Below are 24,230 nucleotides of genomic sequence, written 5' to 3'. Positions count from 1 at the left end.
TCACCCCAGGGTTTATTTCAATAGTTCCCCGAATGTATTTAAATGGGATTTGATTTACAGTAAACTCTTCTGGGGACACTCAGTTGCATGAATGAAAGTATGCAAAAACACGAATTCTAGCGTAGACATAAATGGTATCATTAACAAACTTATTCCTGCTGCAGATTTATTTTTCTAGAACTTGCACTTTAATTGGAATGATACTAGTTTATCACAAAACAATGACTTACCTACCTCACAGGGTTGTTGTGAGGATTTAGATGTTTGTTAAAGTCTTGACTACCTTGAACATGCTAATAAACGTTTTTTTCTACCTCTTCCATGTACAGGCAAGTGTCCCAAATTCTCTTACAAATGAACTTCTTAGATCTTTTTTTTTTTTTTTAATTAGGCAGTAACTCATATCAGCAATGGATTTAATGTGTAATGGAATTTACGTATGTCTTCTGGACCCAAGATGGTGGGGTTTAAGGATAATAGGTACTTTATTTTTATGGTGGTGTTTGGTTGGTAGAAAGAAGAAATTATTCCCTGCTTACCAACTAATGGAAAAGTGGTGAAAAATACTGAACTAGGTCGTCTGCAGAATGTGAGGGGAGGGTATGGAAAATTCTATAACCTTAAACACTCAGAGAAATTGGGCAGGCGGGGCAAAGATATGAGGGAATAATCAAAATGCCACAAATCATAACTATGGCTATGGGGAGAGCAAAAATGATTTTAAAGCCATGGCCTCATAGGGGAATAAAGAGTAAATACAGCAAATTTAAGGAGGAATTTCCACCTTACCTCTCTTCAGCAAAAGAAACCTCCTCCCTCCCAACTTAGCAAGCTATCTTGCTTACACATATCCCTTCAAGATGGCTTTTCACTATTAATTACTAGAGTTGATTTAGTATGTGAGGCCTCACTGGATCTGATCCAATCAGAGGAAAAAGGCGAAAGATAACTGACTTCAGGCAGGCTTTGCATGCTTACTAGGGGGAATTTTCTATTTCATTCTTAGAGTATGAGCAAACCAGCTATGTATAAGCAGTTAACCGCTATGACAAAAAGCTGTACTTGGTAAGTATATCAACTGTTTAGTTTTATGCTTGAATTAATGACAATTATTTGAAAATAATTGCAATGCACTATGAGAAGAAAGGGTAAGCAGTTCACATAAAAATGACTGAAATAAGTACTGAACTACAGCCAAAGTAAACATTTATACCAGGTGGGCAAAAGTAGGCTTATAGTTCATGTGGAAAATACACAGTAACAACAACTGTAAAACTACTTTCGCCCCACCCTATAGTCTCATCTTTGTTAATGCTCTAACATTTAAAATCAGCATCAAATTGTGCATAAAAAGCTAAACCCACATAGCTTTAGAAGTTCATCTTAATGATGTGTTACTAACAGGTTCTAACCCACCCAGGTGGCCCAGGTTTCACTATGTGGTCACCTGGACAATTTTTACCTTCAAATTTAATTTGATCCCAGGGAAAACATAACCTTTCACTCTATTTCTGGGAGATTGAGGAAGAAGTTAATGGGGAGTCTCTGGAACTAGATTGTTTCTTTATATGCTGATATCTACCTGAGGAGGCATATTAGGTTATTTACCCACAATGAGCAGTCAGTTCTATAGTCCATCCATTGTTTTCTCAATGAGTTCTGCAAGCTGTCAAGAGGAAAATCTTGAAAGTGACAAAATGAGCTGCTCTGGCAGGGCCCTAAAAAATGAACTGGAGTAGGAGCTTGGGGAGCAAAGGAAGTGTGTAGACAAGTTAACTATGGTAGTATTAGAAATTGTAATTTCATCACTTCCCTGTTTTCCCGTTTAGTTCTGTAGCTTTATTTTTTAACTATGATTATAAAAATACATTAAAATCGGTAAAAAATCAGTAAGTCCAAACAAAAAGTGTAATGAAAATTATCATCTGTGATTTCTCCACCCAGTATGGCTCCCTCATACTGAAGAGGACCAAGAATCAGTGAGTTAGGGCTTTGAAATAAGATGTGTACCCCTGGGGTTTGACATGGTGGTGACAAATAATCAGCATGAGAAAACATGGAGAGGGAAGTGAGACTGAACAAAACTGCTGTGGCCACCTGTTCAGACATTTCTTTATACCTGGACACTTGGCTTCAGAAGCTTTTTATCTTCTCAAGCTTTCAAGAATTCATTATTTTATGAAGGTTATATTCCTGTATGTTCTACCTACATCTCAAAACTAGTATTCCAGGTGCCCAGGTTGGAAGCAAGACCCTGTGGTATACATTGTCCCCAAAAGGGCTCAACCAAATAGGCTTTGTTTCCCTGTTAACCCAACAGAGGAGTGATAGAAGATTAAAATACACTGAGCGTGATTAGCTTGCTTTAACGGTAGAGTAGGAAAAGTTATCTGAGGAAGTAGACGACATCTCTGCACATTCAACACAAGGAAATTTTAGGGCAGAGGAAAAGGAGCAGAGAAGATGCAAAGAAACGAGAGCTGGTCTGTACTCAGGCCAAGAAGCCACCAGGTAAAGGTTTGGGGGAAATGGCTGGCTGGAAAACTCTACCCAACCAAGCTAAGCTTGATTTCAGGGCTACAAGCCGAAATAAGTTAACATCAGACATACTTCTCTGCAGCGTTCACTTACTACATACCTACTATCTACTACCTGGAAGTTGAACTAGATGTAATTTCCGCCCTGAAGGTATACACATCTAGAAAAGGGGAAAGATGAATAGACTGATGACTGTACAGAGATAAGTACTATGGCAGGGTAAGCACGTTGGGCTTGGAGAGGACAGAGGAAGAGCAGATCACACATCTGTGAGGTCTTTAAGCCTTTCACAGTTGCTGCCTATCATTCCTGCAGAAGGTTTGGGGAGGAAAGATTGTCTATTTTGTGATTTCAAGGACAGTTGTCAAGTCCTACTGCCTCTACCTCTACCTACAAAGCCTAATGACCTTTAATTCCTGTTAGAAAGCTATAGACCCTAAAATTATAGGTAAAAGAATTTTCAAACACCATCAAATTTAGAAAGAAATTTGTTGTAGGTAAAGTAATTCACAAGAATTAATTGCAAGTACTTTCTATTTCTAATAAGAGGGAAGAGACTTGAGAGGAAAGTGAGAGGGCCAATGGGATGGGTCCTCTTTAAATATTTAGTGAGTCCTGGCCAGTGTGGCTTGGTGTTTGGGGGCATCCTCCCACACACAGGAGGGTTGGGGGTTCATTCTGGTCAGACCATGTGCCTGGGTTGGGCATGTGTGGGAAGCGGCTGGTTAATCACATTTTCTCTCTCATGCGTTCTCATCTCTCTCTCTCTCTCTCTCTCTCTCACATAAAGAAACATTACAAAAAAATTTTCTTTTAAAAAAGCCCTGGCTAGTGAGGCTCAGTGGATTGAGTGCCAGCCTGTGAACCACAAGATCCCTGATTCGATTCCCAGTCAGGGCACATGCCTGGGTTGCAGGCCACTTCCCCAGTAGGGGGCATGTTAGAACCTGATGTTTCCTTCCCTCTCTTTCTCCCTCCCTTCTTCTCTCTAGAAATAAATAAATAAAATCTTTTTAAAATTAAAAAAAAATACTTGGTGAATATGTTGACTGGACTTGGTGGAGGGACCGGACTGGATTTCCAACTCTTTATTTTTAACATTTTTTATTGTTTAAGTAGTTTTCTGCCTTTTCCCCCCAACCCTACCCTCCTCCCTCCCCTGTTTCCAACCCCACCTCCTTGTTATTGTCCATGTGTCCTTTATAATTGTTCCTGTAAACCCTTCACCATTTTCCCCCTTAACCCCCTCCCCTAGCCCCTCTGGTTACTGTCAGCCTGTTCTCAATTCCAATGTCTTTAGCTATACTTTGCTTGCTTCTTCATTTTGTTAATTAGGTTCCTGTTAATGGTGAGATCATATGGTATTTGTCTTTCACTGCCTGGCTTATTTCACTTAGCATAATGCTCTCCAGTTCCATCCATGCTGTTGCAAAGGGTAGGAGATCTTTCTGCTGCATAGTATTCCACTGTGTAAATGTACCATAGTTTTTTGATCCACTCATTTACTGATGGGCACTTAGGATGCCTCCAGCACTTGGCTATTGTAAATTGTGCTGCTATGAACATTGGGGTGCATAGGTTCTTTTGGATTGGTGTTTCAGGGTTCTTAGGATATAATCCTAGCAATGGACTTGCCAGGTCAAAAGAAAATTCCATTTTTAGTTCTCTGAGGAAATTCCATACTGTTTTCCATAGTGGCTGCACCAGTCTGCATTCCCACCACTAGGGATCCCTTTTCTCCACATCCTCTCCAATGCTTGTTTGTTGCTTTATGACGGCCATTCTCAAAGGTGTGAAGTGGTATCTCGTTGTGGTTTTAATTTGCATCTCTCTGATGGCTAGTGATACTGAGCATCTTTTCATATGTCTCTGGGCCCTCTGATGTCCTTCTTGGGCAAATGTCTGTTCAAGTCCTCTGACCATTTTTTAATTGGGTTGCTTGTCTTCTTAGAGTGGAGCCATGTGAGTTTTTTATATATTTTGGAGATCAAACCCTTGTCTGAGGTATCATTAGCAAACATGTTTTCCCATACAGTTGGTTCTCTTTTCACTTTAATGCTGTTTTCTTTAGCTGTGCAGAAGCTTTTTATTTTGATGAGATCCCATTTGTTTATTCTTTCCTTTATGTCCCTTGCTCTAGGGGACATATCAGTGAAAATATTGCTGCATGAAATATCTGAGATTTTCCTGCCTATGTTCTCCTGTAGGACTTTAATGGTGTAACGACTTATATTTAAATCTTTTATCCACCTTAAATTTATTTTTGTGTATGGTGTAATTTGGTGCTCAAGTTCCATTTTTTTGCATGTAGCTGTCCAGCTCTCCCAACACGATTTGTTGAAGAAGCTATCTTTGCTCCATTTTATGCTGCTGCCACCTTTGTCAAATATTAATTGACCATAGAGACTTGGTTTATTTCTGGGCTCTCTACTGTGTTCCATTGGTCTATGTATCTGTTCTTATGCCAATACCAGGTTGTTTTGATTACAGTGGCCTCGTGATACAGTGTGATCCGTCCTATTTTGTTCTTCTTTCTCAAAATTGCAGCAGCTATTCAGGGCCATTTATGGTGCCATATAAATTTTTGAAGTGTTTGTTCTATATCTGTGAAATATGCCATTGGCGCTTTAAAAGGTATTGCATTGAATCTATAAATTGCTTTGGGTAGTATGGACATTTTGATGATGTTAATTCTTCCAATCCATGAACACGGTATATGTTTCCATTTGTTTGTGTCTTCTTTAATTTCTTTCTTCAGTGTTGTGTAGTTGTCTGAGTACTGGCCTTTTACCCCCTTGGTTAGGTTTATTCCTAGGTATTTTATTTTTCTTGTTGCTATATCAAAATGGGATTTTTTTCCTGATTTCTGTTTCTGATATTTCATGGTTGGTATACAAAAATGCCTTTGATTTGGGAATATTGACTTTGTATCCTGCTGTTTTGCCAAATTCATTTATTAGGTTGAGCAGTTTTTTGGTGGAGTCTATAGGACTTTCTATGTACACTATCATGTCATCTGAAAACAATGACAGTTTTGTTTCCTCTTTTCCAATTTGGATGCCTTTCATTTCCTTTTGTTATCTGATTGCTGTGGCTAGGACTTCCAATACTATGCTGAATAGAAGTGGTAAAAGTGGACAACCTTGTCTTGTTCCTGATCTTAGTGGGAAAGTTTTTAGTTTTTGCCAATTGAGTATGATGTTGGCCATAGGTCTCTCACATATGGCCTTTATTATGTTGAGGAATGCTCCCTCTATTCCCACTTTGCCACGTGTTTTTATCATAAATGGGTGCTGTACTTTATCAAATGCTTTTTCAGCATCTATTGATATGATAATGTGATTTTTGTCAGTGCTTTTGTTGATGTGATGTATTGCATTTATTGATTCGCGATTATTGTACCATCCTTGCACCCCTGGGATGAATCCTACTTGGTCATGGTGCATGATCAATTTAATGTACTGCTGGATACGGTTTGCCAATATTTTGTTGAGGATTTTAGCATCTATGTTCACAGCTGTATTGGCCTGAAGTTTTCTTTCTTTGTTGTGTCTTTATCGGGTTTTGGGATTAGGATGATGCTGGCTTCATAAAAAGAGTCTGGGAGTCTTCCATCAGTTTGGATTTTTTTGACTAGTCTGTGAAGGATAGGGGTTAGCTCTTCCTTAAATGCTTTGTAGAGTTCTCCTGTGAAACCGTCTGGTCCAGGGCTTCTGTGTGTCGGGAATCTTTTGATTACTGCTTCAATTTCGTCAGCTGTTATTGGTCTATTCAGGCTTTCTGCTTCTTCTTCATTGAGTTTTGGAAGATTATATTTTTCTAGAAATTTGTCCATTTCACCTAAGTTTTCAAATTTCTTGGCATATAGATCTTTGTAGTAATTTCTTACAATCCTTTGTATTTCTGTGGTATCAGTTGTAATCTCTCCTCTTTCATTTCTGATTGTGTTTATTTGGGTCCTCTTTTTTTTTTGATGAATCTGCTTAAAGGCTTGTCGATTTTGTTTATCTTTTCAAAGAACCATCTCCTGGATTTATTGATCCTTATAATTGTCTAAATTATAATCCTTATAATTTAGTCTCTCTGTCATTTAATTCTGCTCTGATCTTGGTTATTTCCTTCCTTCTGGTTTCTCTGGGCTGTCTTTGTTGTTGTTCTTCGAGTTCTTGTAGGTGTAGGGTTAGGTCATTTATTTGAAATGTTTCTATTTTTTTTTTAGGTAAGCCTGTATTGCTATGAAATTCCCTCTCAGGACTGCCTTTGCTGTGTCCCATAAGTTTTGGATTGTTGTGAGTTCATTTTCATTTGTTTCCAGAAGCTTTTTGATTTCCTCCTTGATCTCATTCTTGACCCATTCATTGTTTAATAGCATGCTATTCAATCTCCATGAGTTTGAATGTTTTTAAGACTTTTCACTGAGGTCAGTTTCTACTTTCAGTCCCTTGTGGTCAGAGAAAATGCTTGACATGATTTCAATTTTCTTGAATTTGTTGAGGCTTGTTTTGTGTCCTATCGTGTGATCTATCTTTGAAAATGTTCCATGTTCATTTGAAAAGAATGTGTATTTTGCTTCTTTGGGATGAAAGGCTCTGTATATATCAGTTTAAGTTCACTTGATCTAGGACATTGTTCAGTGCCGCAATATCTTTGTTGACATTTTGTTTGGAAGATCTATGCATATTTGATAGTGGGGTGTTGAAATCCCCTAGTATAATTGTGGTGCTGTCAATATCTTTTTTTGAAGTCCTCCAAGATTTTATGTATTTGGGTGCTCCTATGTTGGGTGCATATATATTTACAATGTTTCTGTCTTCTTGATGGATTCCTCCCTTGAGTATTTTGAAGTGACCTTCTGGGTCTCTTTTTATGTCCCTTTTTTTGAAGTCTATTTTGTCTGATATGAGTATTGCTACCCCAGCTTTTTTTTTCATGTCCATTTGCTTGAAATGTTTGTTTCCACCCCTTCACTTTCAGTCTGTGTAGGTCTTTTGTTCTGAGGTGGGTTTCTTGTAGGCAGCATATGTGTGGGTCATGATTCTTATCCATTCAGCTATTCTATGTGGGGCATTTAAGTGGGGCATTTAATCCATTTACATTTAGGGTTATTATTGATAGGTACTTATTCATTGCCATTTTTTCATACCTGTGTTTCTCTCTCTCTCACTGTTTTTCTTCCTGTTCTTAAAGCAGACCCTTTAGCATCTCTTGCAGAGCTGGTTTGGAGGAGGTATATTCTTTGAGGCTTCTTTTGTGTGGGAAGCTCCTTATTTGGCCTTCTATTTTAATTGAGAGCCTTTCTGGATAGAGTAGTCTTGGTTGCAGGCCTCTGGTTTTCTTTAGTTGGAATATTTCTTGCCATTCCCTTCTGGCTTGGAGCATTTCCAGGGGGTAGGCAAAATGGATAAGAGAGCAGGAGAGTATTTTATGGGATTTAAAGTACCAGCAAGTAGAGAAGTGATAGGAGATTCCTTGGATAAGTATAGTGTTAACTGTGATATTTCACCCAACTAGCCACTTTTTATAGAAGGTGAAAGAGAGGTAAGACTCTTGTTAGAGGGGAGGATGATTGTGAGCTGAATCCAGAAACCAGAGTGTTTGAGCAAGGTTAGATGATGAGATATAGTGAGAGTAAAGGATAGAAAGTAGGTGTAATGTGAGAGATAATAGAGTTAGCCACACCAATAATAATGCTCAGGATTAAAGTGAAGTGGGCTAAGATCAGGGAGGGTTGCTGTGTAGTATGTACAAGTGTATGGAACAACAATAATATGACAAGAAATATATGATTTGGATAACCAGAGTAGAAAGTACCCGATCAAGAGTTGTGTGTTATTGGAACACGGGTGAAGTGAAAGAAGGAAAATTAAAATACAATAAAGAGAGAATAAGGAAAACCAGTCAAACAATGTAAGTAAACAGGGAAATAAAACAAGGAAAGCTAAACATAAGGAAGAGAAATAAAAAAACTCTAATAAAATAAAAGTGGTAAAAAATAATGACAAGATAATAATAATACACGCACACAATAAAATGCCAGCTCTATGGGATAGTAAAGTGACATTTGTCTCAGTTTCTCAGTTTTGGGGGTTACCCTTGTGCTCCCCCTTTTGATCTGTCTCTTGACCCTTTGTAACTCCACATCTTATACTCTCACTTCGGGGAAGAAAAAAAGGCGGGGGGGGGGGAGGGGGGAGAGGATCCAAAAAGGAAAAAAAAAAAAGATAATAATAAGCCTCCTGCTGACTTTAAACCTATGGAGCGAGTTCTGCTGGTCTTCCTAAATGCCACAGGAAGAGAGGGGCTGGGCTTCATTTTTCTCCCTTCCTATGGTTTTGAGAGGATGGGAACCAGGTCTGGGTTGCAATATTCACAGTTTCTCAGCCGCTGGCCCAGGTCCTCCCTGAGCTGCCCTGCTCAAATCAGCCACTCGGCTGCTCACAGCTTGAGTCAATATCCTGCATCAGGCAAACGGGGCGCATGGTTCTGCTCAGCTACTCACTCTGGGTGCACACAGCTGAAATCACCCTCAGATGAGCCAGCCGCTGCTGAGAGTTCCTTACAAAGCAGCTGCCCGCAGTTCCTAACAAGCACACGGCTTTTCACACAGCCCAACTTTTCAACCAGTCGGGAGACCATCCGAGTCAGGGTCAGACACGGCCCAACTCCTCCCTTCTCCAGGTGTGGCTGGCACCGCAATCTCTCTGGTGCTGGCGTCCACAGTCCCATCCGATGTGTACCTCCTCTGTGTCTCCCACTTCATCTCCATTCCCCCCAGCGACCTCCAGCAATCCAAGTCCCTCCTGGTGCTGGGCTGCCCTCCCTGCTCTAGTAGGGAAGGGAGCTGGTGCTCTAACTCTCCTCCCTGTATCCTGCAGCAGGTGCTGGGCTGGGGGCCGCAGCAGCCTTGGTCCCTGTGTGGATCCCAGGGACCTTACCATCCCAGCGCAATCTCCTTACCGTCTGTTTTTCAATGTCCTCTGCAATTTTTTGCCTCCAAACTTCATATAAGCTGGGATTCCGTTGGCTGTTCACTCTGTTCCTCAGAAGATCAGCGAGGTGTTCCAGCTGCTCCCGCCTACCTCACCGCCATCCACAATCCCTCCGGAGTGGATTTCCAACTCTTGTAGTCTTCTACTTGAACAGTAGGTGGCAGAAGTTCCTTAGTATGGAATGTAAAGGAACTTTCTGGCCTTAAAGTATTAATAATCTAGTTTACAATTTGGGTGAGGCAAGTCCAATTTTCCTTCTGTTCTGTGACACTATACACACACATAACTTGGGGATAACATTTAGTGGTGATGTCTTTGATGAACTTAGCTATGCTCTGTGCCAACAACACGCCAGTTCAAATATTTGTAAGTTTGTTCATCTGCTTCCCCAGCTCTCACGGTTTCTGGACTCCTCTATGCTTTCTTTTTTCTTTTGAAAGAGTTAGGAATTCCTGTCCCTAGACAGCGTATGGAAATGGCAGAAGACCTGACTCGGGATTGACATGTTTTACTCAGGAAAAAAGATAACGGACTTGCAGACTTTCAAAGTGAATCATGATATGCGACCACACTACCACTGAATTGTCTGTTTTATCATCTGTCCTACACTACCAAATTTTAATGCTGTCAAGGAGAGGCAACAGAATGGCAGTTAAACACCTGGAGTGTAAAGCCGGACTGCCTGGGTTCAGATTCTGATTCGGTCACTGATTACGTGGCTTTGAGCCTATTATTTAACATCTCTGTTCTGCTTCTACTGTAAAATAGAGGTAATAGACTAGATCTCACAAGGTTGGGGTGAGGGTTAAATGAATTACGTATAGCATTTAGTGTGTGGCACATAGTAAGCACCATGAAAATGTGAGTTACTGTTATTTTTTATTCCTCGCTCAGTATTTTATTAAGAAATGAAATTAGTAGGTGAGTAGTGCTGCTGTGAAAAATGAACTAAATGCTGTGTAAATATTTTGAGTTTGTTGGCTGAAAACCATTGCTGACATTTTTGTGACCATTAGGCTCACAGAATAAATTATGATATTAAACCAGAAAAATGTTAAATTCATAAGTTACTTTGAAATGCACAAATAGAGCAAAAGTTAAATGTTGGAGAAATGTAAATGGCTTAAATTTCCCTAGGTACTAAATAATAATGAAATATCTCATCTTGTTCATGCTTAAAATCGATTATGCAACATATATTGTCCAAAAACATTTATTCAGAATCTTTTAAAATCTTCCTCTGAAACTTTTTGATACATGGTCCTGGTCTAAACAGTGGGAACCACCTACTCAGATAGAATCTAGGATGACTACTATTTAAACTCTTAACTGTCCTAAGGGTACACACAATGATGTCCTTTCTAAGACTTTTCTTTCTTATCATGGTGACAAAAGCGATTGGTCCCTCCATATTCAGATCCTGCTTCACTCAATAAATGACTTAAAGAAGTTTTTCAAGTACAATAAAAATTAGAAACTTTTTATTTCTTTTTTATTGAATTAGCTGAGGTGGTATTGGTTAATAAAATTATATAAATATCAGGTGTACAATTTTATAATATGTCCTCTGTATAGTGTATTGTGTGTTCGCCACTCAAAGTCAAGTCTTCCATCACCATTTATCACCCCCTTTACTCTCTTCCATCTCCTCCCACTGACTTTCCCCTCTGGTAGTCATCATACTGTGCTCTGTGTCTATGAGGTTTGTTTTTTTGCTAAATCCCTTCACCATTTTCACCCAACCCCCCAATCCCCCTCCCCTGTGACAGCTGTGTCTGTTCTCTGTCTCAATGAGTTTGTTTCTATTTTCTTAGTTTATTGTGTTTATTAGATTCCACATATAAGTGAAATCATATGGTACTTGTCTTTACTTAGCATAATACTGTCTGAGTCCATCCATGCTGTAGCAAAAGATAGGATTTTCTTCTTTTTCACTGCTGAGTAGCAGTATTCCATTGTGTAAATGTGCCACTGATTTTTTATCCACCCATCTACTGATGGGCACTTGGGCTGCTTCCAGATCCTTGCTATGATAAATAATGCTGCAATGAACATATGAATGCATATATTCTTTCAAAACAGGGTTAGGATTTCTTCAGATATATTCCCAGAAGTGGAATGAATGGGTTATAAGGCAGTTTCAGTTTTAATTTTTGAGGTGTCACCATACTGCTTTCCACAGTGGCTGCAGTGATCTGCGTTCCCACCAACAGTGCACAAGGGTTCCCCTTTCTCCACATCCTCGCCAGCACTTGTTTGTTGATTCATTGATAATAGCCATTCTGACAGGTGTAAGGTAATATCTCATTGTGGTTTCAATTTGCTTTTCTCTGATGATTATTGATGCTGACACTTTTCATATGCCTATTGATCATCTGTGTGTCCTCTTTGAAGAAGTGTCCATTCAAGTCCCTTGTGTATTTTTTAACTGGATCTTTTTTGTTGTTGTTTGTTTGCTTTTTTTTGGTGTTGAGTTGTATAAGTTCTTTGTAAATTTTGAATACCAGCCCCTTAGCAGATGTATTATTAGCAAACATGTTTTCCCATTCAGTGGGTCATTTTTTTCATTTCGTGGATGTTTTCCTTTGCTGTGCAAAAACTTTTTAGTTTGATGTAGTCCCATTAGTTTAGCTTTTCTTTTGTTTCCCTTGCACAAGGAGATATATCAAAAAATATATTGCTACAAGAAATGTCTAAGATTTTACCACCTATTTTTCTCTTGGATTTTTATGGTTTTAAGTCTAACATTGAAGTCTTTCATTCATTTGGAGTTTCTCATGTATGGTGTAAGAAGGTGGTCTAGTTCCTTCCTTCCTTCCTTCCTTCCTTCCTTTCTTCCTTCCTTTCTTCCTTCCTTTCTTCCTTCTTCTTTCCATGTAGCTGCCCACCTTTCCCAACACCATTTATTGAACAGATTATCTTTACCCCATTGTATGTTTTTGCCTCATTTGTCAAATATCAATGGACCATAAATGTGTAGATTTATTTCTGGGCTTTCTTTTCCACTCCATTGACCTATATGTCTGTTTCTATGCCAGTATCATGCTGTTTTGATTACTACGGCCTTGTAGTATAGTTCAATATCAGGTGGTATAACACCTCCAACTTTGATCTTTCTCAAGATTGCAGTGGTATTCTGGATCTTTTGTGTTCCCATATAAATTTCTGGAATATTTGTTCTAGTTCTGTGAAATATGCCTTTGGTATCTTGATAAGAATTGCATTGAATCTATAGATTGCCTTAGCTAGTATGGACATTTTGATGTTGCTAATTATTTCTATTCATGAACACGACATATGCTTCCAATAATTGTGTCTTCAATTTCTTTCTTCATAGTGTCTTATAATTTTGTGAGTACAGGTCTTTTACATCCTTGGTTAAATTTGTTCCTTGATATTGTATTTTTTTTAATATATTTATTGATTATGCTATTACAGTTGTACCATTCCCCCCCCACTCCACTCCATCCTGCCCACCCCCCTCCCTCCCACATTCCCCCCCCATAGTTCATGTCCATAGGTCATACTTATAAGTTCTTTGGCTTCTACATTTCCTACACTATTTTTACCCTCCCCCTGTCTATTTTCCACCTATCATCTATGCTACTTATTCTCTGTACCTTTCCCCCCCTCTCCCCCTCCCACTCCCTTAATGACAACCCTCATGTTCTAGCTGTTTGCCTAGTTTGCTCTCATTTTTGTTTTATGTGTGGCCGTTAATAACTGTGAGTTTGCTGTCATTTTTACTGTTCCTATTTTTGATCTTCTTTTTCTTAGGTAACTCCCTTTAACATTTCATATAATAAGGGCTTGGTGATGATGAACTTCTTTAACTTGACCTTATCTGAGAAGCACTTTATCTTCCCTTCCATTCTAAGTGATAGCTTTGCTGGATACAGTAATCTTGGATGTAGGTCCTTGCATTTAATCTTGGGTAATGTAATTATGATGTGCCTTGGCGTGTTCCTCCTTGGGTCCAGCTTCTTTGGGACTCTCTGAGCTTCCTGGACTTCCCGGAAGCCTATTTCCTTTGCCAGATTAGGGAAGTTCTCCTTCATTATTTGTTCAAATAAGTTTTCAATTTTTTCTTCTTCCTCTTCTCCTTCTGGCACCCCTATAATTCGGATGTTGGAACGTTTCAAGGCATCTGGGAGGTTCCTACGCCTCTCCTCATTTTCCCAAGTTCTTGTTTCTTCATTCTTTTCTGGTTGGATGTTTGTTTCTTCCTTCTGGTCCACACCATTGATTTGAGTCCCAGTTCCCTTCTCATCACTATTGGTTCCCTGTACATTTTCCTTTGTTTCTCTTAGCATAGGCTTCATTTTTTCATCTGTTTTTCGAATAGATTCAACCAAGTCTGTGAGCATATTGATAACCAGTGCTTTGAACTGTGCATCCAATAGGTTGGCTATCTCTTCCTCACTTAGTTGTATTTTTTCTGGAGCTTTGAAGTGTTCTGTCATTTGGGCCTTTTTTTTTTTTTTTTTTGTCTTGGAGCGTCTGTTACTTTAAGGGGCGGAGCCTTAGGTGTTCACCAGGGCGGGGTAATGCTGGTCGCAGCGCTGTGACGCTGTACATGGGGGAGGGGCTGAGTGGGAGCAATGGCGCCTGCCTCACTCTCCTCCGGCTTTCAATCTTTCACTCTGCTACCCACAATCAAACTGGGCCACTCTGGTGCTGGTTCCCGAGTAAGTGGGCCTGTGCACACTCTAGGCCCCTGTGGGTCTCTCCAACGACCTCTCCTGTGAGGCTGGGAGTCTCTCCTGCTGCCGCCCCAACCCCCACAGGCGTTTTCAATCAGAGGTTTGAGGCTTTATTTCCCTGAGCTGGAGCCCTGGGTTATGCAGTCTGCTTCGCTCCCTGTCGTTTGTCCGGTTTATCTGTGGGCGAATGTGGTGCCTCGGGGTGCTACCCGCTGCTCTGCCTGCCCCACTCTCCGCCACTCTGAGTCCGGCCCTCTGGGTTTATCTGTGCAAATGTGGGGCCACAGGGTCTGCTAATGCTCAGACTGCCTGCGCCATTTGTCCCACACTCCGCCAGTCTCAGTCCCGCCACAGCCACGCGAGTCCTCTCCACCCCGGTGCCCGTCTCCGCCCCTCCTACCAGTCTGGATGAATGGTTATTTTCTATTTTCTTGGTGTTGGTCCCCCTTGCTTTTCGATTCTCTGTCAGTTCTGGTTGTGCAAGGAGGCGCAGTGTGTCTACCTACGCCGCCATCTTGGTTCCGATCTCCGATATTGTATTTTTGATACAATTGTAAATAGGATATTTTCTTAATTTCCCTCTCTCATAGTTCATTATTGGTTTATATAAATGAAACTGATTTTTGGATATTTATTTTATGTCTTGCAACTTTACTGAACTCATTTATCATTTCTAGTAGTTTCTTGATGGAATTATTAGGGTTCTCTGTGTAGAGTATCATGTCATTTGTGAATAATGACAATTTTACTTCCTCCTTTTCAATTTGGAATCCTTTTATTTCTTCTTGTCTGATTGCTCTGGCTAGGATTTCCAGTACTATGTTGAATAAGAGAGGTGAAAGGAGACTTTCCCTTTCTTGTCCTGATCTTAAGTGAAATGCTTTTAGTTTTTGCCCGCTGAGTATGACATTTGCTGTGAGTTTGTCATATGCGGCCTTTATTATGTTGAGGTATGTTCCCTCTATGTCCACTTTGCAAAGAATTCTTATCATAAATGGGTACTGGATTTTATCAAATGCTTTTTCTGCATCTATCAATGTAATCATTTGATTTTTTTATCCCTCATTTTTTTTATGTGGTGTATCACATTTATTGATTTGCAGATATTGTATCATCAACTTTGCATCTCTGGATTAAATCCCAGTTGATCATGGTGTATGATCTTTTTAATGTATTGCTGGATCCAATATGCTAATATTCTGTTGAGGATTTTATCATCTATGTTCACCAGGGATATTGGCCTATAATTTTGTTTCTTTGTAGTGGCTTTATCAGGTTTTCGAATTAGAATAATGCTGACCTACTAAAATGAGCTGGGGTGTCTGCTCTGCTCTTGAATTTTTTGGAATCATTTGAGAGAATAGATACTAGTTCTTCTTTGAATGTTTGGTAAAATTAACCTGTGAAGCCATCTGGTCAGGACTTTTATTTGTTGGAAGTTTTTTAATTACTGCTTCACTTTCTTTTTTTTTTTTTAAGATTTTACTTATTTATTTTTAGAGAGAGGGAGAGGGAGGTAGAAAGGGAGAGAAACATCAATGTGCAAGAGATACATCGATCAGTTGCCTCTTGTGTGCCCACAACCAGGAATCTGGCTGCAACCCAGGTATGTGCCCTGGCTGGGAATTGAGCCAGCAACCCTTTGGTATGCAGGCCAGCACTCAGTCCACTGAGCCACACCAGCCAGGACTACTGCTTCATTTTCACTAGTTGTAATTTATCTGTTCTGATTCTCTGATCCTTCTTGATTCAGTTTTGGGATATTGTATGTTTCCAGGAATGTATCCATTTCATCCATATTGTCCAATTTGTTGGCATATAGTTGTTCACAATGTTTTCTTACAATCCTTTGTATTTCTGTAGAGCAATTTGTTACTTCTCTTTTGTTTATGATTTTACTTATTTGGGTTCTCTTTTTTTCTTGATGAGAGTGGATAACTGTCTGTCAATTTTGTATACCTTTTTTTATCATTTTTAAATTAATGTTCAAATACGGTTGTCTCCATTTTCCCACCACCACTTTCCTCTTCCCCACGCACCCCCACCTCCCACCTTCAATCCTATCCCCCTTTGGCTTTGTCCCTGGGTCCTATATACATGTTCTTTGACAACCCTTTCCCTTTCCCTTTTCAAAGAACCAGCTCTTGGTTTCATTGATCTTTAGCATTGTTTTTCTAATTATATTTTATTGTTTACGCTATTACAGGTGGCCCAATATTTCCCCTTTGCCTCCTCTCCACCCAACACCCCCCCAGACAATCTTAGACTCTGTTTTATTTATTTCTGTTTTGTTCTTCATTATTTCCTTTCTTCTACTCATTTTTGGCTGAGTTGTTCTTTTTCCAGTTACTTTAAGTGTAAAGTTAGATTGTTTATTTAAGATTTTTCTTTTTCCTTGAGTTAGGCCTGTAATACTATGAATATCCCTTTTAGGACTGGTTACACTGTGTCCAGAAAATGTTGGTGGTTGTATTTATTTTCATATGTTTCAAGGTATGTTTTTATTTATTTCTTGATCTCATTATTAGCCCATTCATTGTTTAGTGATGAGCAGATTATCCTCCATGTCTTTGTGTGTTTTTCAGTGTTTTTTTCTTGTGATTGATTTCTAGTTTCATACCATTATGGTCAGAGAGGATGCTTGATATGATTTTAATCTTCTTAAATTCACTGAGACTTGTTTTGTGTCCTAACATGTGGTCTATACTAGAAAATGTTCCATGTGCACTTTTAAAAAATGCATATTCTGCTGCTTTGGGATGAAATGCTCTGAAGATATCAGTTAAATCCTTCTGATCTAGAGGTTGCATGATGGCTGCAGAATAGGAGAATATATATCTCACACCTTCTCCAAGAACCATAATGGAAATAAAACTAAAGAAGGGAACAGTCACCTGAAATAATCTGAAGGCTACCTGGAAAAGAAACTTTTAACAGGAGGGGCAAAAACCACCTTGAGACTGGTAGGAAGGGTGGGGATGTGAAAGAGGTTGGCCCCATTCACATGGGCTGCAGGCTGAGGGTGCAGTATGGGTGTGAGAGTTTCCCCCTTGAGAGGCGAGAGCTGGGACCACAGGCTGGGCTCCCAAGCACAGAGCACCAATGCCAGGAGCAGCCAACCACGTAGCACCCAGCAGTGAAAGACTGTGGGGTTTTTGTCTGGTGGGGAGAGATGGAACCTGCTAGAAACAAAGACACTATTTTTTTTTTTTCTTAAATGGGCTGAAGCACAGGTTTCTGTTTCCAGCCACTAATCTTGGGCCCCAGCAAAGGGAGGGTGGCACAGACTGGAGTTGTCTGAGGAGAGTCTGGAGTGGGAGGCACTGGGGAGAGATGTGGGTTTTCTGTGCCAGGATAGATCTGGATTCTGCACTAACCATTTATCTTGAGAAGATCAAATCCCTCTAGGGGAAAAGCAATTACCCCACACTGTGGGATACCACTCACCCCCACCATCTGGAATCCTGCTCACTCCACCTTACATCTTTTTTTTCTTTTTTTGTTTGTTTCATGTTTTTGTTTTGTTTTGTTTTTTCTTCTTTCTTTTCTCCCACCCTGCATCTTAACCACTGCTGAGGAGACAGCAATATACACAGACTCAGGGGGCTTCAGAGACGGCTTTTAGGGCACAGCCATTCCATACACTTTCCCAAGAACCATGGCTCTCCTGTGTGGCACTTCCTCCTCAAAGGAAAACCATAGAAACACCCTCCTGGGTTTCAGCAGACCCAATATCTGGGCTCTGGAGGCCTCAAACTGCTGGGTTCAGGAAAATAATCCTGGAGAGACTCAGACTGGTAGCTTGGGACTTTTGAGTTTTAACTTATTTAAATTACATAAAAATTTGACCTTTATTAAGGGAATACACCCACCATCTTCTCTGAAGTCTGAAAGGCACCACCCACAGGAGATCCAGGAGTTCTATCCCCCCAATTCCACCAGAAGGCCTCTCAGAAACAGTTGGGTCTCTGGCCAGTCTAAGATTGACAGCAGGCCAGCAGGCAGAGAAAGACAGAGGCACCTGTGGTGCCTTGGAATATTTGCTGACCCACCCCTGAACCCACTGCTGATAAAAGACAGTTTTGCAGAGCAGCTTGGCCTGTCCTAGGTGCAACCAAGCCTAGAGGAACTGGCCATAAACTTTGGATCACTTTGAACAGGCTGCCGAGGCTCAACATCTACAGTACCTGACATTGGCTTACACCAGCCTCAGACAACATAAGAACCACTCGAAGGGAAAACCCAGCAGGCAAGCACTAAACTCTGATAAGACAAATTCCACTTTCTCACTTTGTTTTTTTTCATTATTATTTTTCATAGACTTTTTATTATTTTTCTATTTTTGTCTTTCTCTTCTACTTTTGTTCTTTTTTTTCTTTCATATTTCTTATTTTACTCTTACTTTCGATGACTCCATTGTTTCCTTCTTCTTCCCTTTTCTTATTTTTGTTAATCTTTGTTGGGAACTTCCCTGCCTGGTTTCAGAAGCTGTAAACCCCCATGGCTAAGGCTGAGTGACAGACCTTGGGACCATAAGCCAGTAAGGAGACAAAGCTTATCTCCCTGGCAGGGGAGCTGCCTCTGCCCCCTTTACTTCATCCTGCTTGGCCCCCAGTGCATGACCAGTTAGCCAATAACAGGTAAGATTCCTCAAAGGAGGGATGGCCTAAGACAGGCACGGTCACGAAAGGGCCCTCAGGGAAGGACTTGGGGAGCTATAGAAAAAGGGGGTGATGGACCCTCACCCCTCGGCTTTGACATAGCCTGAGTCCTCATTCTGTCTGCAAGAAGTTTCCTAATCTCTTGGCTGCCTTAATTCTCATGCCTGACTTAAGCCTGAAACAATGGCAAAGGGTGGTGCAGCTCTGTGCTGGAAAGGGTGGGTTCCCTGGGGCGATCAGGCCTAAGAAAGAATGCATAAAATCTTGTGAAACCTGCTTTGCTAAGAATGCCCTCAGTTTTCTGATAAGTGTCCAAGCATGAAATGAGTTTGTTTTCCAAAGTTTTATAGCCCTTTAGCTAACCGACACTGACTGAGAATAAGCCCTCAGAGTTCTTTGTATGTTATCTGTTGTTTGATCCTTACTGCCTGACAATGATTGATGAGCTTTACCTGTATTCCTGTGCAAACTGAACCCAATAAAAGCCCATGGAGGAAAAGGCTCTTGGCCCTTCTCCTTTGAGAGACTGGCCACCTTTCCTCCTCAAGCAGATCCTGTCTTGGTAGGCTTATTCTCATCCGTGGTGGATGGGGGGAGCTGAGGAGCCCTGTGGGCGGAGCACCCCCCCCCCAAATCTTTCTCTTTCTTTGTCCCTTTATCCTATTTCCTCTTTCTGTGCATTACCCATGTTAGTTATCTTCCTTTTCTCCTCTTATAATAGGTTTTCTTTCCTTTGTTCTTCTCTTATTCTTTTTCCTCCCCCTTCTCTACTATTTCATTTCTCTTTCCACTTTTATTATTCTTTGCTCTTTTGTCACTGTTTTTGCTGCTATTGTTGGGGGAATTGCTTGCTTTGTTTTTGGTTTCCGTATTGTTTGGTTTTGCTTTGTCAGCACCTGTACAATGGGATACAAAATGTGGTGGGGTTTGAGCTTCTCAGCCAGCCAGTGGGAAGATACCACAATGAATGGGCCATAAAAATCGGGACCCAAATGCAATAGGAGAATCTACATAACCCACACAAAGGACATTCCTAGAACATCCAGCTCAGGAGATCAAGGAGACTGCACCACTGTATCCCACAGGACTCCTACCACATAAGGCCACCCTATGAAGACAGGGAGTAAAAGCAGATCTAAATCATAGAAACAAACACCAAGAGGCAGCTAAAATGGGGAGACAAAGAAACACCCTCCAAGTGAAAAAAAAGGAGAAATCCCCAGAAAAAAGAGATAAATGAAATTGAGGAAAACAAATTATCAGAGTTCAAAGTAATGGTTATAAGGATGCTCAAGGAATTTAATGAGAACTATATCAGCATGAAAAAGGACATAGAAATTTAAGCCATTTACATTTAAAGTGATTATTGATAGGTATGTATTCACTTTCATTTTATTCCTTATTGCTGTGTTTCTCTGTATTCTTATTCTTCTTTGACCCTTTCACATTTCCTGTAATACTGGTTTGGTGGTAATGAACTTCCTTATGTTTTTCTTGTCTGGTAACCTCTTTATTTCTCTTTTACTTTTAAATGATAGCCTTGTGTGGTAGGTCCTTGATTTTATCACTTTGAATATTTAATGAGAATCTCTTCTGGCCTGAAATGTTTCTGTTGAGAAACCAGATGACAGTCTTATGGGATTTCCCTTGTAGATAACTGGGTTTCTCTTGCTGTTTTTAAGATTCTCTCTTTGTCTTTAACCCTTGCCATTTTAACTATGATGTGTTTTAGTGTGGGCTTCTTTGGGTTTATCTTGTTTAGGACTTTCTGCACTTCCTGGACTTGTGTGTTCTTTTCCTTTACTGGGTTAGGGAAGTTTTTGGTCATTGTTTCTTCAGATAGGTTCTCAATCCTTGCTCTCCTTCTTTTTCTGGTACCCCTATGATGCAGATAGTTAGAATTCATGTTGTCCCAAACATTCCTTAAACTACCCTCATTCTTAAAAATTCTTTTTTCTTTTTGCTGCTTCCAATCATTGTTTTCTGCTTTCATTCCAAGTCATTGATTCAATCCTCTGCTTCATCCAACCTACAGTTGATTCCTTCTAGAGTATTCTTCATTTCAGATGTTGTATTCTTCATTTTTGATTTTTTTTGGTGAAGAATTATTTTTTCTTTTATTTAATCTTTATTGTATGACTTGTTCTTTTTTATGATTTCTATGTCCTTTCTTATGTTTGCTTTTTTTGTTGTTGAAGTTCTAAGTTCCTTGAGTATCCTTATAACCACTTTTTTAACTCTATATCTGATCATTTACTTGCTTCCATTTCATTTAGCTCTTTTTATGGAGATTTCTCCTGTTCTTTCATTTGGGACATGTTTCTTTGCTTCCTCATTTTGACTGCCTCTTTGTGTTTGTTTCTATGTATTAGGTAGATCTCACAGTCTTGGTAGGGTGGCCTTATGTAGCAGGTGTTCTGTGGGACCCCGTGGTGCAGTCTCCTTGATCACATGAACATGGTGCTCCAGGGTCAGAGGCCACTTGGCAAACGTCCCACAGTATCTCAAGTCTAGCTGCCACTTGACGGGTGCTTGCACACATGTGTGGTGGGGTGGGGTTTCAGGGAGCTGACAGGGTGCGAACAGCAGAGTTTACCAGGTCCAAACAGCCTAAGATTTGGCCATGTGAAGGGAGGGCTCTGCACTGGTCAGGCATGCAAGGGAAACATGGCCCCTGTCCTAGGGCCACATAACTCAGTCGGTCCCAGATTCTGCCAGGAGCCTGATCTCAGCAGGACAGGGCTTCCAGGATCTCCTGTGAGAGGGAGGTGCTGGTGATACTTGGGGGAATGTGGGGGCAGTGGCCTCCTACCCCATAGCCATATGACTCAGTCAGTCCAGGATTGTGTCCTGACCTCGGCAGGGCAGAGCCCCCAGAAGTCAGGAGGGTGGGGCCACTAGGAGCCTGGAGAGTGGAGCTAGCAGATACCCTGTTGGGGGGAGGTACCAATCAAGTTCATGAGGAAGTTGGGGGATGGGCTCCACCCCAAATCCATGTAACTCAGTCACTGATGCCCCCAGTCTGCCTGCCTGTACCTCTATGCTTCAGTCCAGGCAGTTGACTCCTTAGCAGGTCATAAGCTCCACAGGGTGGAGTGAGGAACTCTTGATGGTGGGGCCATTGCTTTCCCCCAGGCTGATGCTGTATGGAGGGGAGTGCTCCACCCAAGAAAAATGGTGCAGAATGACTCAGCACAGGGATCCCGGTATCTGTCCACTTAGCTCTCTACCAAGAGCCATAAACCCATCCTTCTTCACATGACTCTAGTTCACACTGCCCTCCCTCTGCTGGAGCCCAGGGTGAGCGACTGAGAATGAGATATTGTGCACTGGCCCTTTAACAGGGCATGTGTATCTAGCAGACTCCCATCTCTCCATGGCAGATAGAACCCACACTGCTTTTCACAACCTGGTGTTATGTGGTTGCCTCTTTCCAGCTCTGGTGCTCTGGGCTGGGGAGCCTGGCATGGGATCGAGACTCCATGCTCCTCAGGAGGAATCTTTGCAGCTATATCCCTTCAGCATCTCAGCAGGTGCCCATGGGAGCAGGCCAGCCCTTTTCACATCTCTGCCCTTCCTACCAGTCTCGATGTAGCTTATTCTGTAAATCCTTATTTGTAAGACTTCCCTTCAGCTAGTCTTCAGTTGGTCATTCATGTTGCTCGCTCTGTATTTCCATTGGAATTCCAGTTTGGTCTTAGAAGGAGGTGAGTATAACATCCACCTACTCCCCACCATTTTGGATCTGAAACTTTTCTTTGTATTTTAATATTAGACATAATTTGAGCCAAAAAGATCCTGAGGCCACATATTATCTTTTAACATGCCTCAAGTGGCTAGACAAATGAAAATAGCCTATAAGGTACTCTTGTCTACTGCTGATGGGAATGGAAAATGGTATAACCACTTGGGAGCATTGGACAGTGTTGCAGACTGCACGTTTCCCCAGCATGCATATGTTGAAACCTAACCACCTCCTTGTGATGGTATTAGGTGGGAACTTTTGGAGGCAATTAAGATTAGATGAGGCCATGCAGATGGAGACCTCATGAATGAGACCAGGGTCCTTATAAAAAGAATCATGAGAGCTTTCTTCCCCTTTGTACTCTCCGCCATTTGAGGGTACAGTGAGAAGTAGGTGGTCTAAGCAGGGTCTCACCAAAACCCAGCCATGCTGACATTCTGGTCTTGGGCTTCCAAGTTCCAGTGAGAAATAAACTTGTTTATAAGCTATCCAGTCTACGGTATTTTGCTATAGCAGCCTGGACTAAACCAGGCAAGATTAGCAAGTTTTGTATCTACCATTCCACCTAACAATTCCAGTTCTTAAAATCTATACCCAAAACAAAATGACACATGTACAAGGCTACTCATTATAGCATTATTTATAAATAAAAAGTCTGAAAACTACCCACATATCCATCAACAGACTACTTAACAGTCTTATGGTGTATCCACACAGTAAGGTACTATGTAACTGCAGAAAATAAGAATTTAACTCAATATATCAATATGGAATAATCCTCTGAATATATTAAATAGAAAAAAAGCTTAAAACTGTTTTTACAGTATGCTGTTTTGTAAGGTAATGGGGAAGGTGGTGTTCTTATATTTTCAAAATGAAACAATGGCACCAATATCTAATAAATACGATTACTTAGAGGGGAATGAAAGTGAACAGAGTGGAAGAGATGGAAATGCAGACAAATCTTTTGTGAATCCATCTTCTCATAGAGTTTCAAATTTGCAGTCAGGAAATATTTTATATCACTTAAAAATAAAATTAAAAACATATCCCTAGAAATGAAAACATTAATCCATATAACCTAAGTGTACAGTAAACCTAAAGCAATTATGCTTTAACAAAATAAAAATTTTACTTTATTTGACTCTAAAACCAGTGGTGTTTTTATTGTTTATGCTTGTGAAATATATGCTAAGGACAAAAAAAGAATTACAAAGGCATCTTAACTGCATTCATTGTTATTTATATCATATTGTTATTTCAAAACTAAAAGTATGATTAAAATAAATCAAATAGGTAATTATGTGAATGTTGATAAGATACCACGATTTTCAGGCCAAGGGCAAAAAGAAAAACCCATTACAAATCAAGAATTAAACCAAAAGTCCCTTTTCAAGATTATCTAAAAATATGAGACATTTCCAATCCTTGCAGGTCATCTGGATCCATTCAAGCCTGTGGCTTACAACTTCCTTAAAGATGACACCTGCAGCTCAATCTCTTGTTTACAGCTCTTCCCTTTAGGAGACTGGCTGGTTACCTGATGCTGCCCAAAGGGTAAAAAAACCCCTCTGGAATGTTACCTTGTCTGCCT

This window comes from Desmodus rotundus, chromosome 7 (genome assembly GCF_022682495.2).
Source record: "Desmodus rotundus isolate HL8 chromosome 7, HLdesRot8A.1, whole genome shotgun sequence".
NCBI lineage: Eukaryota > Metazoa > Chordata > Mammalia > Chiroptera > Phyllostomidae > Desmodus > Desmodus rotundus.
This window is presented reverse-complemented; position numbering follows the sequence as displayed.